At 39.2% G+C, this 14,495-nt stretch overlaps 1 pseudogene; it reads right to left on the bottom strand.

Annotated features, from left to right (window-relative positions):
- Window positions 1-587: 587 nt before the first annotated feature.
- Window positions 588-11,178, bottom strand: LOC119511402 (annotated as a pseudogene).
- Window positions 11,179-14,495: the final 3,317 nt, after the last annotated feature.

Consider the following 14,495-nt stretch of genomic DNA (forward strand, 5'->3'; position numbering starts at 1 on the left):
TTGTTATATATATAAAACTGTTATGATAAATAATATAACAGTAGCCTCATAATACTGGGGAGTTAAAAGGAATTACTGAAAAGTATTTGAATACTTTATAAATACTACTAAAATGTTTATTTATTTCATTATATTTTTGTCTTGCTTCGGTGATGGTGTCCTTTGAAATAAGACTCTAAATGTTTCTTATTATTGTTTCAACAACTTTGAAATAGACAGATGTTAGTTTTCTTCCAAAGTGATAATCCCAATTTATCAACTATTTCTGATTAAGACAGACAATAAATTCTAGAACAGTCCTACATGAGGAAAAAAGAGAGAACCACAGCACAAATGGTAAAATTCATAGACTTAATTCAATGAACTTATAGACTAGATGATATAATATTTTGTTGCTCCAACACTTTTCAAGTATCATTTTGAAATTATATTTTATCTCATAGAAATAGAGGAACAGAAATAGGAAGAATTTTGTTTCTGTAAACATTTACAGTGCCAGCTGTTTCTTAAATAGATTTTTGCTTTCTATTGCTCCCCTTAAGACAGCTGCTACAGTGAACAATAATTTCTTTCATATCCATGTTCAAATCCAAAAAGAAATCAACATTTTTCTGTGAAAAGACAGAAATACCCAAGTAATGTGCAAGCCTTCTGTAATCAAAAGACTGTCCACCTATTCCAAGTATGTAATCACTCTCTATAGATTCTGATGAATTAAAAATGTTCTCTAGCTACTCATAGGTCATCAGATGTGCTATTTACCTTGGGTAATTCACATTCCTTACTGGTATGACAATTCTGAAGGATGTCCTTGTCATGGTCTTTCAGATACTCATACAAGGAACAGTCTCTTGGGAGAAAGCAAAGGGTAACACCTTTTCATTCAACAACATCTGCACTTGGAATTCTTCTTTGGATTCTTAGCATTTTCACAATGGTAAAGCACAAATATCAAGTTTGAGGCATAGGGTACAATATGACCACTATGGAACATCTGATGCATTTTTTCCTTGTAATTGTAAGCTGTTTGGAGCTCTTTATCTTTGAAGTAGCCCATGAAAGAAAACAGTGGAAGAAGGGTTTCTGCCTGAACAAACTGGAGGATGAGTGGAGAAGAAATTGGCTGAGACCTTTGTTTCTGTTCAATTGCTTTGTCCAAGTGCTGAACGATATCCTGAAACAGAGTGCAGCTGGATTGACTATTAATATTATAGTTATATCCTCTTTTCCAATATTGTTTCAGATCATTTAAACACTTTAATATCTTTGCATCATCCTTGTCAAAAACATCACACCATGGATATTTTTTTTTTTTTTTTTTTTTTTTACTTTTTATTTTTTTTTTTAATCATCATTTTATTGAGATACATTCACATACCACGCAGTCATACAAAACAAATTGTACTTTCGATTGTTTACAGTACCATTACATAGTTGTACATTCATCACCTAAATCAATCCCTGACACCTTCATTAGCACACACACAAAAATAACAAGAATAATAATTAGAGTGAAAAAGAGCAATTGAAGTAAAAAAGAACACTAGGTACCTTTGTCTGTTTGTTTGCTTCCCCTACTTTTCTACACATCGATCCATAAACTAGACAAAGTGGAGTTTGGTCCTTATGGCATTCCCAATCCCACTGTCACCCCTCATAAGCTACATTTTTATACAACTGTCTTCGAGATTCATGGGTTCTGGGTTGTAGTTTAATAGTTTCAGGTATCCACCACCAGCTACCCCAATTCTTTAGAACCTAAAAAAGGTTGTCTAAAGTGTGCGTAAGAGTGCCCACCAGAGTGATCTCTCGGCTCGTTTTGGAATCTCTCTGCCACTGAAGCTTATTTCATTTCCTTTCACATCCCCCTTTTGGTCAAGAAGATGTTCTCCATCCCACGATGCCGGGTCTACATTCCTCCCCGGGAGTCATATTCCACGTTGCCAGGGAGATTCTCTTCCCTGGGTGTCTGATCCCACGTAGGGGGGAGGGCAGTGATTTCACCTTTCAAGTTGGCTTAGCCAGAGAGAGAGGGCCACATCTGAGCAACAAAGAGGCATTCAGGAGGAGACTCTTAGGCACAAATACAGGGAGGCCTAGCCTCTCCTTTGCAGCAACCGTCTTCCCAAGGGTAAAACTTATGGTAGAGGGCTCAACCCATCAAACCACCAGTCCCCTATGTCTGTGGTCATGTTAGCAACCATGGAGGTGGGGTAGGCGAATACCCCTGCATTCTCCACAGGCTCCTCAAGGGGGCACTACATCTTTTTTTTTTTTTTTTTTTTTTTTTTCCTTGTTTGTCTTTTTTCTTTTTTTTTTTAACTTTCCCTTCTTTTTTCAAATCAACTGTATGAAAAAAAAAGTTAAAAAGAAAACAAACATACAATAAAAGAACATTTCAAAGAGACCATAGCAAGGGAGTAAGAAAAAGACAACTAACCTAAGATAACTGCTTAACTTCCAACATGTTCCTACTTTACCCCAAGAAAGTTACATACTATAGCAACATTTCAGTGAACTTGTTCCTACTACATCCATCAGAAATTAACAGACCATAGTCATTTCTGGGCATCCCCAGAACGTTAAATAGCTTATCTGTTCTTCTTGGATTATTGTTCCCCATTCCTTAATTGCTCTCTACTGCTAGTTCCCCTACATTCTACATTATAAACCATTTGTTTTACATTTTTCAAAGTTCACATTAGTGGTAGCATATAATATTTCTCTTTTTGTGCCTGGCTTATTTCGCTCAGCATTATGTCTTCAAGGTTCATCCATGTTGTCATATGTTTCACCAGATCGTTCCTTCTTACTGCCGCGTAGTATTCCATCGTGTGTATATACCACATTTTATTTGTCCACTCATCTGTTGATGGACATTTGGGTTGTTTCCATCTCTTGGCAATTGTGAATAATGCTGCTATGAACATTGGCGTGCAGATATCTGTTCGTGTCACTGCTTTCCGATCTTCCGGGTATATCCCGAGAAGTGCAATCGCTGGATCGAATGGTAGCTCTATCTCTAGTTTTCTAAGGAACTGCCAGACTGACTTCCAGAGTGGCTGAACCATTATACAGTCCCACCAACAATGAATAAGAGTTCCAATTTCTCCACATCCCCTCCAGCATTTGTAGTTTCCTGTTTGTTTAATGGCAGCCATTCTAACCGGTGTTAGATGGTATCTCATTGTGGTCTTAATTTGCATCTCTCTAATAGCTAGTGAAGCTGAACATTTTTTCATGTGTTTCTTGGCCATTTGTATTTCCTCTTCAGAGAACTGTCTTTTCATATCTTTTGCCCATTTTATAATTGGGCTGTCTGTACTATTGTCATTGAGTTGTAGGATTTCTTTGTATATGCAAGATATCAGTCTTTTGTCAGATACATGGTTTCCAAAAATTTTTTCCCATTGAGTTGGCTGCCTCTTTACCTTTTTGAGAAATTCCTTTGAGGTGCAGAAACTTCTAAGCTTGAGGAGTTCCCATTTATCTATTTTCTCTTTTGTTGCTTGTGCTTTGGGTGTAAAGTCTAGGAAGTGGCCTCCTAATACAAGGTCTTGAAGATGTTTTCCTACATTATCTTCTAGGAGTTTAATGGTACTTTCTTTTATATTGAGATCTTTGGTCCATTTTGAGTTAATTTTTGTGTAGGGGGTGAGGTAGGGGTCCTCTTTCATTCTTTTGGATATGGATATCCAACTCTCCCAGCCCCATTTGTTGAAAAGACCATTATGGCTCAGTTCGGTGACTTTGGGGGCCTTATCAAAGATCAGTCGGCCATAGATCTGAGGGTCTATCTCCGAATTCTCAATTCGATTCCATTGATCTATATGTCTATCTTTGTGCCAGTACCATGCTGTTTTGGCAACTGTGGCTTTATAATAAGCTTCAAAGTCAGGGAGTGTAAGTCCTCCCACTTCGTTTTTCTTTTTTAAAGTGTCTTTAGCAATTCGAGGCATCTTCCCTTTCCAAATAAATTTGATAACTAGCTTTTCCAAGTCTGCAAAGTAGGTTGTTGGAATTTTGATTGGGATTGCATTGAATCTGTAGATGAGTTTGGGTAGAATTGACATCTTAATGACATTTAGCCTTCCTATCCATGAACATGGAATATTTTTCCATCTTTTAAGGTCCCCTTCTATTTCTTTTAGTAGAGTTATGTAGTTTTCTTTGTATAGGTCTTTTACATCTTTGGTTAAGTTTATTCCTAGGTACTTGATTTTTTTAGTTGCTATTGAAAATGGTATCTTTTTCTTGAGTGTCTCTTCAGTTTGTTCATTTCTAGCATATAGAAACATTACTGACTTATGTGCATTAATCTTGTATCCCGCTACTTTGCTAAATTTGTTTATTAGCTCTAGTAGGTGTATCGTTGATTTCTCAGGGTTTTCTAGATATAAGATCATATCATCTGCAAACAATGACAGTTTTACTTCTTCTTTTCCAATTTGGATGCCTTTTATTTCTTTGTCTTGCCGGATTGCCCTGGCTAGCACTTCCAGCACAATGTTGAATAACAGTGGTGACAGCGGGCATCCTTGTCTTGTTCCTGATCTTAAAGGGAAGGCTTTCAGTCTCTCACCATTGAGTACTATGCTGGCTGTGGGTTTTTCATATATGCTCTTTATCATGTTGAGGAAGTTTCCTTCAATTCCTACCTTTTGAAGTGTTTTTATCAAAAACGGATGTTGGATTTTGTCAAATGCTTTTTCAGCATCTATTGAGATGATCAATTGATTTTTCCCTTTCGAGTTTTTAATGTGTTGTAATACATTGATTGTTTTTCTTATGTTGAACCATCCTTGCATGCCTGGAATGAACCCCACTTGGTCATGGTGTATGATTTTTTTAATGTGTCTTTGGATTCGATTTGCAAGTATTTTGTTGAGGATTTTTGCATCTATATTCATTAGGGAGATTGGCCGGTAGTTTTCCTTTTTTGTAGCATCTTTGCCTGGTTTTGGTATTAGATTGATGTTAGCTTCATAAAATGAATTAGGTAGTGTTCCATTTTTTTCAATGTTTTGAAAGAGTTTGAGTAAGATTGGTGTCAGTTCTTTCTGGAAAGTTTGGTAGAATTCCCCTGTGAAGCCATCTGGCCCTGGGCATTTATTTGTGGGAAGATTTTTGATGACTGATTGGATCTCTTTGCTTGTGATGGGTTGGTTGAGGTCTTCTATTTCTTCTCTGGTCAGTCTAGGTTGTTCATATGTTTCCAGGAAATTGTCCATTTCTTCTACATTATCCAGTTTGTTGCCATACAGTTGTTCATAATATCCTCTTATAATTTTTTTAATTTCTTCAGGATCTGCAGTTATGTCACCTTTTTCATTCATTATTTTGTTTATATGGGTCTTCTCTCTTTTTGATTTTGTCAGTCTAGCTAGGGGCTTGTCAATCTTGTTGATCTTCTCAAAGAACCAACTTTTGGTGATATTTATCCTTTCTATTGTTTTTTGTTCTCTATGTCATTTATTTCTGCTTTAATCCTTGTTATTTCTTTTCTTGTACTTGGTTTAGGATTGGTTTGCTGTTCATTTTCTAGCTTCTTCAGTTGATCCATTAGTTCTTTGATTTTGGCTCTTTCTTCCTTTTTAATATATGCGTTTAGTGCTATAAATTTCCCCCTTAGCACTGCTTTTGCTGCATCCCATAGGTTTTGGTATGTTGTGTTCTCATTTTCATTCGTCTCTATATATTTAGCAATTTCTCTTGCTATTTCTTCTTTAACCCACTGATTGTTTAGGAGTGTGTTGTTTAACCTCCAGGTATTTGTGAATTTTCTAAGTCTCTGATGGTTATTGACTTCTAATTGTATTCCATTGTGGTCAGAGAATGTGCTTTGAATAATTTCAATCTTTTTAAATTTATTGAGGCTTGTTTTATGTCCCAGCATATGATCTATTCTGGAGAAAGTTCCGTGAGCACTAGAAAAGTATGTGTATCCTGTTGATTTGGGATGTAATGTCCTGTAGATGTCTGTTAAATCTAATTCATTTATCAGATTGTTTAGGTTTTCAATTTCCTTATTGGTCTTCTGTCTGGTTGATCTATCTATAGGAGAGAGTGATGTGTTGAAGTCTCCCACAATTATTGTGGAAACATCAATTGCTTCCTTTAGTTTTGCCAATGTTTCTCTCATGTATTTTGTGGCACCTTGATTGGGTGCATAGACATTTACGATTGTTATTTCTTCTTGCTGAATTGCCCCTTTTATTAGTATGTAGTGGCCTTCTTTGTCTCTCAAAACATCCCTGCATTTGAAGTCTATTTTATCTGAGATTAATATTGCTACACCTGCTTTCTTTTGGCTGTAGCTTGCATGAAATATTTTTTTCCATCCTTTCACTTTCAGTTTCTTTGTGTCCCTGTGTCTAAGATGAGTCTCTTGTATGCAACATATTGATGGTTCATTTTTTTTGATCCATTCTGCGAATCTATATCTTTTAATTGGGGAGTTTAATCCATTTACATTCAACGTTAAAACCGTGAAGGCATTTCTTGAATCGGCCATCTTATCCTTTGGATTATGTTTGCCATATTTTTCCCTCTCTCTATTAATATCCTTTATTGTACCCATACCGAATCTCTTTAGTACTGAACCTTTCTCCAAGTCTCTCTGTCCTGTCTTTGTTTCTCTGTCTGTAGGGCTCCCTTTAGTATCTCCAGTAGGGCAGGTCTCTTGTTAGCAAATTCTCTCAGCATTTCTTTGTCTGTGAAAAATTTAAGCTCTCCCTCAAATTTGAAGGAGAGCTTTGCTGGATAAAGTATTCTTGGCTGGAAATTCCTCTCACTCAGAATTTTAAATATATCGTGCCACTGCCTTCTCGCCTCCATGGTGGCTGCTGAGTAGTCACTACTTAGTCTTATGCTGTTTCCTTTGTATGTGGTGAATTGCTTTTCTCTTGCTGCTTTCAGAACTTGCTCCTTCTCTTCTATGTTTGACAGTGTGATCAGTATATGTCTCGGAGTGGGTTTTTTTTGGATTTATTCTATTTGGAGTTCGCTGAGCATTTATGATTTGTGTATTTATGTTGTTTAGAAGATTTGGGAAGTTTTCCCCAACAATTTCTTTGAATACTCTTCCTAGACCTTTACCCTTTTCTTCCCCTTCTGGGACACCAATGAGTCTTATATTCGGACGTTTCATATTATCTATCATATCCCTGAGGTCCATTTCGAGTTTTTTCAATTTTTTTCCCCATTCTTTCTTTTATGTTTTCATTTTCCATTCTGTCATCTTCCAGGTCACTGATTCGTTGTTCAACTTCCTCTAGTCTTGTACTATGAGTGTCCAGAATCTTTTTAATTTGGTCAACAGTTTCTTTAATTTCCATAAGATCATCCATTTTTTTATTTAGTCTTGCAATGTCTTCTTTATGCTCTTCTAGGGTCTTCTTGATTTCCTTCATATCCCGTACTAGGGTCTCATTGTTCATCTTTAGTTCTTTGAGTAGCTGCTCTAGGTGTGTCTCTTCTGGTCTTTTGATTTGGGTGCTTGGGCTTGGGTTATCCATATCGTCTGGTTTTTTCATATGCTTTATAATTTTCTGTTGTTTTTGGCCTCGTGGCATTTGCTGACCTTGATAGGGTTCTTTTAGGGTTTGTAGACCAGTTGAAGTCCTTATCTCTAATTTATCAGATCTACAGCTTCGTGGAGTACACTTTCTCTAACTAACCAGCAGGTGGCATCCACGAGACACCTGTTCTCCACAAGCCAGATCTCCCCTGCTCAGCCTTTTTGGTGAGTGGGGGAGTGAGTCTTGTGGGGCCCAATTGGTGTCCCAAGCTTGCGTGTGTAGTTGGTGTTGCCTGCCCTGTATGTGGGGCGTGTTTCTGGGCAGTCGGGGAGGGGGGGTGGCCCTAACAATCAAATCTCCCTGATGATCCTAGAGTTTTAAAGCTACTGCAATAGTCTAATCCTTCAGTTCAGACCTGCCACAGTTTGTCTCTGCCACTGACCCACAAGTCTTTGGTATTGGCGTATGGCTCCTGAGACTTGCAAGTGGGCCCCTCTTCCAGGCTGTGCACCCCGGGTCCTCTGTTGAGGGATGACTGTGCTATGTCGCAGGTGAGTGCCGTCCCCCCAGGGCAGTTCTGGGCTGCTGGGCTGTGTTGGGAGGCTCCCAGTCTGCTCAAATGATGGCTGAATGGGGCTCTGTTAATTCACACTGCTCCCCCTTCCCAGCTCTGGGACATTCAGCTGAGGTTGCAGGGAAGGCTAATGTCCACGCCCAGTTTTGTGGTGTGTGCCTGTTATTTGAAGCACTTCCGTCACACTGGGTTGTCTGGGGCAGCTCTGGGCTATGGGGCTGGCGATGGGCAGGAGTGTTTCCTGTCCACCAGGATGGTGGCTGTGAGCGGACACCCCCCTTTTCTTGGGAAGTTGTGTTGTTTAGTGAATTTTCTCAGCCACTGGATTATTGCCTTTTGTCTCAGAGCTCTCTTAGTTCTGCTCTTGACTTGACGTGCCCAAATTTCAATTCTTTGAAGCTTTCTGTATTGAGCTTCTTAGAGTAATTGTTTTAGAAAAAGCAAAAAGGATTTAAAAAAAAAAAAAAAAAAAAAAAAAAACGGCCCTCCTCAGAGATCTAATGGGTTATTGAAATGCTAATAGACAAAGCAACCAGGGCCATTAAGGAAAAGTGCCCAGGGCAGAGAGATCAGCCTTGCTTCGGGATTTGCATATGCACCTCAAGGCCTGATCTCCGCCCTTCCCCTTTCTGTGTTCACCAGAACTCCAAAAATCCTCTGCTTTTATTTTGGAGTTTTTCGTGTTGTTTTTTTTCTATGCCTGTCTCCTCACTGCTGGGCTGGCTGCTCTCAGAGTCTCTGGTGTCTGGCCTCAGTCTATCTATGGTTGGAGTTTGAATCAGTAGAATGAGTTTCCGGTAAGAGCAGCCACTGCAATTCTCCCTTCTCCTTCCTGGAGCTGACAGCCCCTCCTCCCCCGGGACTGAGCCTGGCAGGGAGGGGCGCGGGTCCCCTGGCCGCAAAAACTTACAGATTTCGCTGATCTCAGCAGTTCCACGTTTTCATGAGTGTTGTATGAAGTATGCCCAAAGACAGATTGCTCTGTGGTGTCCAGTCCACGCAGTTCCTGGCTTTTTACCTACTTTCCTGGAGGAGTAACTAAAACATACAGCTCACCAGTCTGCCATCTTGCCCTGCCTCCACACCATGGAGATTTAACACCTTTCATTGCCAGGTCAAATGAACAGGTGAAAAAAGCTACCAGAATTAAATCTGCATTTAATTCTCTTACTGGTACTTGCAAAGTAGCTTCAACTTTTTAAAAAATGTTCTGCATTTCTGGCCCAGTTTTGAAGGCTTCTACATTGTAAAGAGCCATAGCATTCCTTTCTACTTCAGTTAAAAACTTCTCACAATGATAAAAGAACCTCATTAGTTTACTATTAATTCTTGGAAGTCCACACTCCTTTTCTGCAACGTCTGGTGGTGGCAGACCCAGGTGGTAGTGCTGCTGAAGCCCTTCCAGGAAAGCGGTGTCACAATCCACGCTGCGGTGCTTGGAGCTGGTGACGAGCCGCAGGCGACCGTAGTTCTCGCGACTGAAGAGAGAAGGGAAGAACGAGGCCAGACGCAGCGCCAGCTGTCGCATGTCCTGCCGCCCCTTCGCCAGCAGCTGCCCATCCATCCAGTCCGCTCCCACAGCGGCCAATCTGCCAGCGTGGCACTCAGGTCGCGTCCGCCGGCAGCTCTGGCTCTGCTACCACCTGGACCGAGAGCCTGCAGCAGCCCGTGTAGCTGTCGCAGCTTGAGGAATCTGTTTGGCCGTGGGGTAGCCGGTTCCGTGACGAATGAGAGCGACCAGCTGCACGGGGGTGAAAGTCCCCTCCAGCAGCTCGGGGTCCCGCCGTGGTGCCTCAGGGTCAGGCATCAGCCCGGGATTGGCATCCTCGTAGCACATCTTGGTGCCGAAGTAGGGCCTGAGCGCTGAAACCACTGGATCTCCAGGCTCAAGCAGCGAGCAGCGGTCTAGGGACTACAGCAGTGCCGTGCCCCACTATGGAGGCCCCAAGGAGGTGGCAGGGGCCACCGAGCATGATGCCACGTGGACCCCGGAGGGCGACAGACTGGCGGCTCCACACTAAGTTTTTCATATTGAAAAGGTGTGTCAACATTATTGGGAAGGGGGTACAGCTGATTGATGCTTTTGAAGAAGCTGTTGCCTATGGGTTTGGGGACTTATCTGCCATAGGAACACAATGGAGGACTTAAGTTTCTGAAACATAATCTTATGAAACATTTGTAGAGTCTTAGATGGGAATCTGAGTATTCTTTAGGATTTTCAGGACTACTGTTGATCTGGGCTTGGAATATTGTGGTCATTTGGAATATCTAGTTGATATAACCTCCAGGATAGACTCTTGACTCTGTTTGAACTCTCTTAGCCACTGAAACCTTACTTTGTTACATTTTCTTTCCTCCTTTTAGTCAAGAAGATATTCCCAGTCCCACAATGCCAGGGCCAGGCTCATTCCTTGGAGTCATGTCCCATATCGCCCAAGGAAACCCACTCCCCTGGGAGTCTTGTACCACATAGAGGGGAGGGTAGTGAATTTATCTGCAGAGTTGGGCTTAGAGAGAGAAAGGGCACAAACGAGGTTCTGAGAAATGAAAGACATTCTCTGGAAGTGACTCTTAGGCATAATTACCAGTAGGCTTAACCTACCCTTTTCACAATTAATTTTCACAAGAGCAATCCTCAAGGTTGAGGGCTTGATTTATTAAGTAGAGGTTCCCAAATTTCACATAGCATATATTCTGTCCAATATAAACAGTGTCTCACATTATCTTCACTTAGTTGTACATGATCATCATTCTCAATTTTAACCAGTTATCATAACCCAAAACACCTCAAAGCTCTTATCACCCCTCAATTACTTACCCCTAGTATTATGGGGGAACTAGTAAGGTATTCCTATTAAATATAGTCCATAGTATACAATACATAGTTTTTCATATTTCCCACTCTGTTGTTCACTCTTTGCACCAGACTCATACCTTAGAAGTAGATTGTGCAAGAATCTATTTATACTTGTAGTGATAATATGTGAGACATGTGCCCTTAAGCAAGCCCTTTCCATCATGTTTGACTTTGATAAAGCACTAAAACTTATAATCTCATTAACATACATCATCACCTTTGTCCATTCCCATAACTTGATGCTCAACCTCATTAACAAGTCTGTATATATTAGGTAATTATTCACCCTTCTCTGGCTTTTATCTGTAGGTCCCCTATATTCTACATTTTAAGACTGCGATTTTGTATAATCTAGGGATTCATATTAGTGATATCATACAATATCTCTCCTTTAGTGTCTGACTTAATTCACTCAGCACTATATCTTCAAGGTTCATCCATGTTGCCACATATTTCAGGACCTCATTCCTTCTTACTGCTACATAATTTTCCATTGTATGTATATACCACATTTTGTTTATCTACTCACTGTTGAAGAACACTTGGACTGTGAATAATGCCATTATGAACATCAGTGTGCAAATGTCTGTTCATGTCACTGCTTTCAAATCTTCTTGTTATATACCATGTAGTGGAATTCCTGGGTCATAGAGCAACTTGATATTTAGTTTTCTGAGGAGCTGCCAATCTGTCTTCCATAGTGGCTATACCATTATACATTCCCACCACCAGTGGATAAATGTTCTAATTTCTCCACATCCTCTCCAGCATTTGTGGTTTCCTGTTTGTTTAATGGCAGCCATTTTTCCTGGTGTGACATATCTCATTTTTGTTTTGATTTGCCTTTCCCTAAAAGTTACTGAAGATGGACAGTTTTTCATGTGTGGTTTAGCATTTGTATTTCGTCTTTGGAAAAATGTGCTCTCATGTCATTTGCTCATTTTATAATTGGGCTATTTGTACTGTTGTCATTGAGTTGTAGGATATCTATATAAGCTGGATAGTTGGGCTTCCAAATATTCTCTCCCACTGAGTTGGCTGTAGTTTCACATTTTTTGACAAAGTCCTCTTAGGCACAGGAATTTTGATTTTCAGGCATTCTCATTTATTTATTTTCTTTTGTTGCTTGCTCTTTGGGTGTAAGATGTAAGAAGCTACCTTGTGAGGCATTGTCATTTATTTTTTCTTTTTTTGCTTGCTCTTTGGGTGTAAGGTGTAAGGAGCTACCTCCTATTACTAGGTCTTGAAGATGTTTTCCTATATTATCTTCTAGGAGTTTTATGATACTGGCTCTTACATTGAGGTCTTTGATCCACTCTGAGTTAATTTTTGTATAGAGTGTGAGGGATGGGTGCTATTTCATTCTTTTCAATGTTGATATCCCACTCTCCTAGCCCCATTTGTTGAAGAGGCTATTCTGTCCCAGTTCAGTGGATTTGGGGTCCTTGCCAAAAATCAGTTGTTCATAAATTTCGGAGTCTGTTTATGAACCTTGATTATATTCCCTTGATCAATATGACTATCTTTGTGCTGTTTTGAACTTAAGTCAGGACATGTAAGTCCTCTAACTTCATTCTTGTTTTTAGAATATTTTTGGCAATTCCAGGCCCCTTTTCATTCCAAATAAATTTTATAACTAGCATTTCAAAGTCTGCAAAGTAGGATGTTGGAATTTTGATTCATATTGCATTGAGTCTGTTGATCAGTTTGGGTAGAATTGGCATCTTAATGATGTTTAGCCTTCCTATCCATGAACAGGGAGGATGTTTCCACTTATGTAGGTCCTCTTTAAATTCTTTTAGAAAATGTAATTTTCTCTGTATTCACTGGTTGAATTTATTCCTACATACTTGATTCTTTTAGTTGCTATTGTGAATTTGATTTTTTTCCTGATTGCCCCTTCAGTTTGTTCATTACTAGTGCATAGGAACATTATTGTTTTTTTGCACATTATTGTTGTATCCCAGGACCAGATGGCTTCACAGGGAAAGATGGCAAGCCACCTTGTGAATATGCCTATTAGCTCAAGTAACTTTGCCATCCATTGCTCAGGATTTTCCAAATATAGGATCATATCATCTGCAAATAATGAATGTTTTACCTTTTCCTTTCCAATTTGGATGCATTTTATTTCTTTTTGTTGCCTAATTGCTCTGGCTAGAACTTCTAGCACAATGTTGAATAACAGTGGTGAGAGTGGGCATTCTTGTCTCAGTCTTGATCTTAGAGAAAGCTTTAAGTCTCTCACCATTGAGTACTACACTGGCTGTAGGTTTTCATAATGCTCTTTATCATATTGAGGAAGTTTCCCTCAATTCCTGCCTTTTGAAGTGTTTTTATCAAAAAGGATGCTGAATTTATTTGAATGATTTTTAGCATCTATGGAGATGATCATTTGATTTTTCTCTTTGATTTGCTAATGTGCTGTAATACATTGATTTCTAGCATATAGAAACATTACTGATTTATGTGCATTAATTTTGTATCCCACTACTTTGCTAAATTTGTTTATTAGCTCTAATAGCTGTGTCATTGATTTCTCAGGGTTTTCCAGATGTAAGATCATATCATAAGATCTGCAAATAATGACAGTTACTTCTTCCTTTCAATTTGGATGCCTTTTATTTCTTTGTCTTGCCGGATTGCCCTGGCTAGCACTTCCAGCACAATGTTGAATAACAGTGGTGATAGCGGGCATCCTTGTCTTGTTCCTGATCTTAGAGGGAAGGCTTTCAGTCTCTCACCATTGAGTACTATGCTGGCTGTGGGTTTCTCGTATATGCTCTTTATTGTACTGAGGAAGTTTCCCTTAATTCCTGTCTTTTGAAGTGTTTTTATCAAAAAAAGGATGCTGAATTTAGCTGAATGTTTTTCAGCATCTATTGAGATTATCCTCTGATTTTTCCCTTTTGATTTGTTAATATGTTGTATCACAGAGATTGATTCTCTTAACTGAACCACACTTGCATGTCTACAATGAACCTCACTTGGTTGTGTTGTATAATTCTTTTATTGTGCCTTTGGATTTGATTTGCAAGTATTCTGTTGAAAATTTTTGCATCTATATTCATTAGGGATATTGGCCTGTAGTTTTCCTTTCTTGTAGTATCTTTATCTCTTTTTTTGTGTTGGTGATGTTAGCTTTATAAAATGACTTAGACAGGCAGTGTTCCTTTTTTCCAATTTTTTTTTTTTTTTTTTGCATTAGTTCTTTTGGAATGTTTGAAAAAATTCTCCTGTGAAGGCATCTAGCCCTGGGTATTTTTTTTTGTAGGAAGTTTTTTGATGACTAGATCTCTTTACTTGAGACTGGTTTGTTGAGGCCTTCTCTTTCTTCTCAGGTCAGTCTAGGTTGTTCAAGTGTTTCCAGGAAAAATTCTGTTTTGTCTAAGTGGTCTGGTTATTGTTGTATAGATGTTCATAGTATCCTCATGATTTTTAAATTTCTTCAAGATCTATACTAATGACCCACTGTCATTTCTGATTTTGTATATTTGGATCTTCTCTGTTTTGACTTTGTCAGTCTAGCTGGTCTAATCTTGTT

Source organism: Choloepus didactylus, chromosome 16 (assembly GCF_015220235.1).
Source record: "Choloepus didactylus isolate mChoDid1 chromosome 16, mChoDid1.pri, whole genome shotgun sequence".
NCBI classification, from domain to species: Eukaryota; Metazoa; Chordata; class Mammalia; order Pilosa; family Megalonychidae; genus Choloepus; species Choloepus didactylus.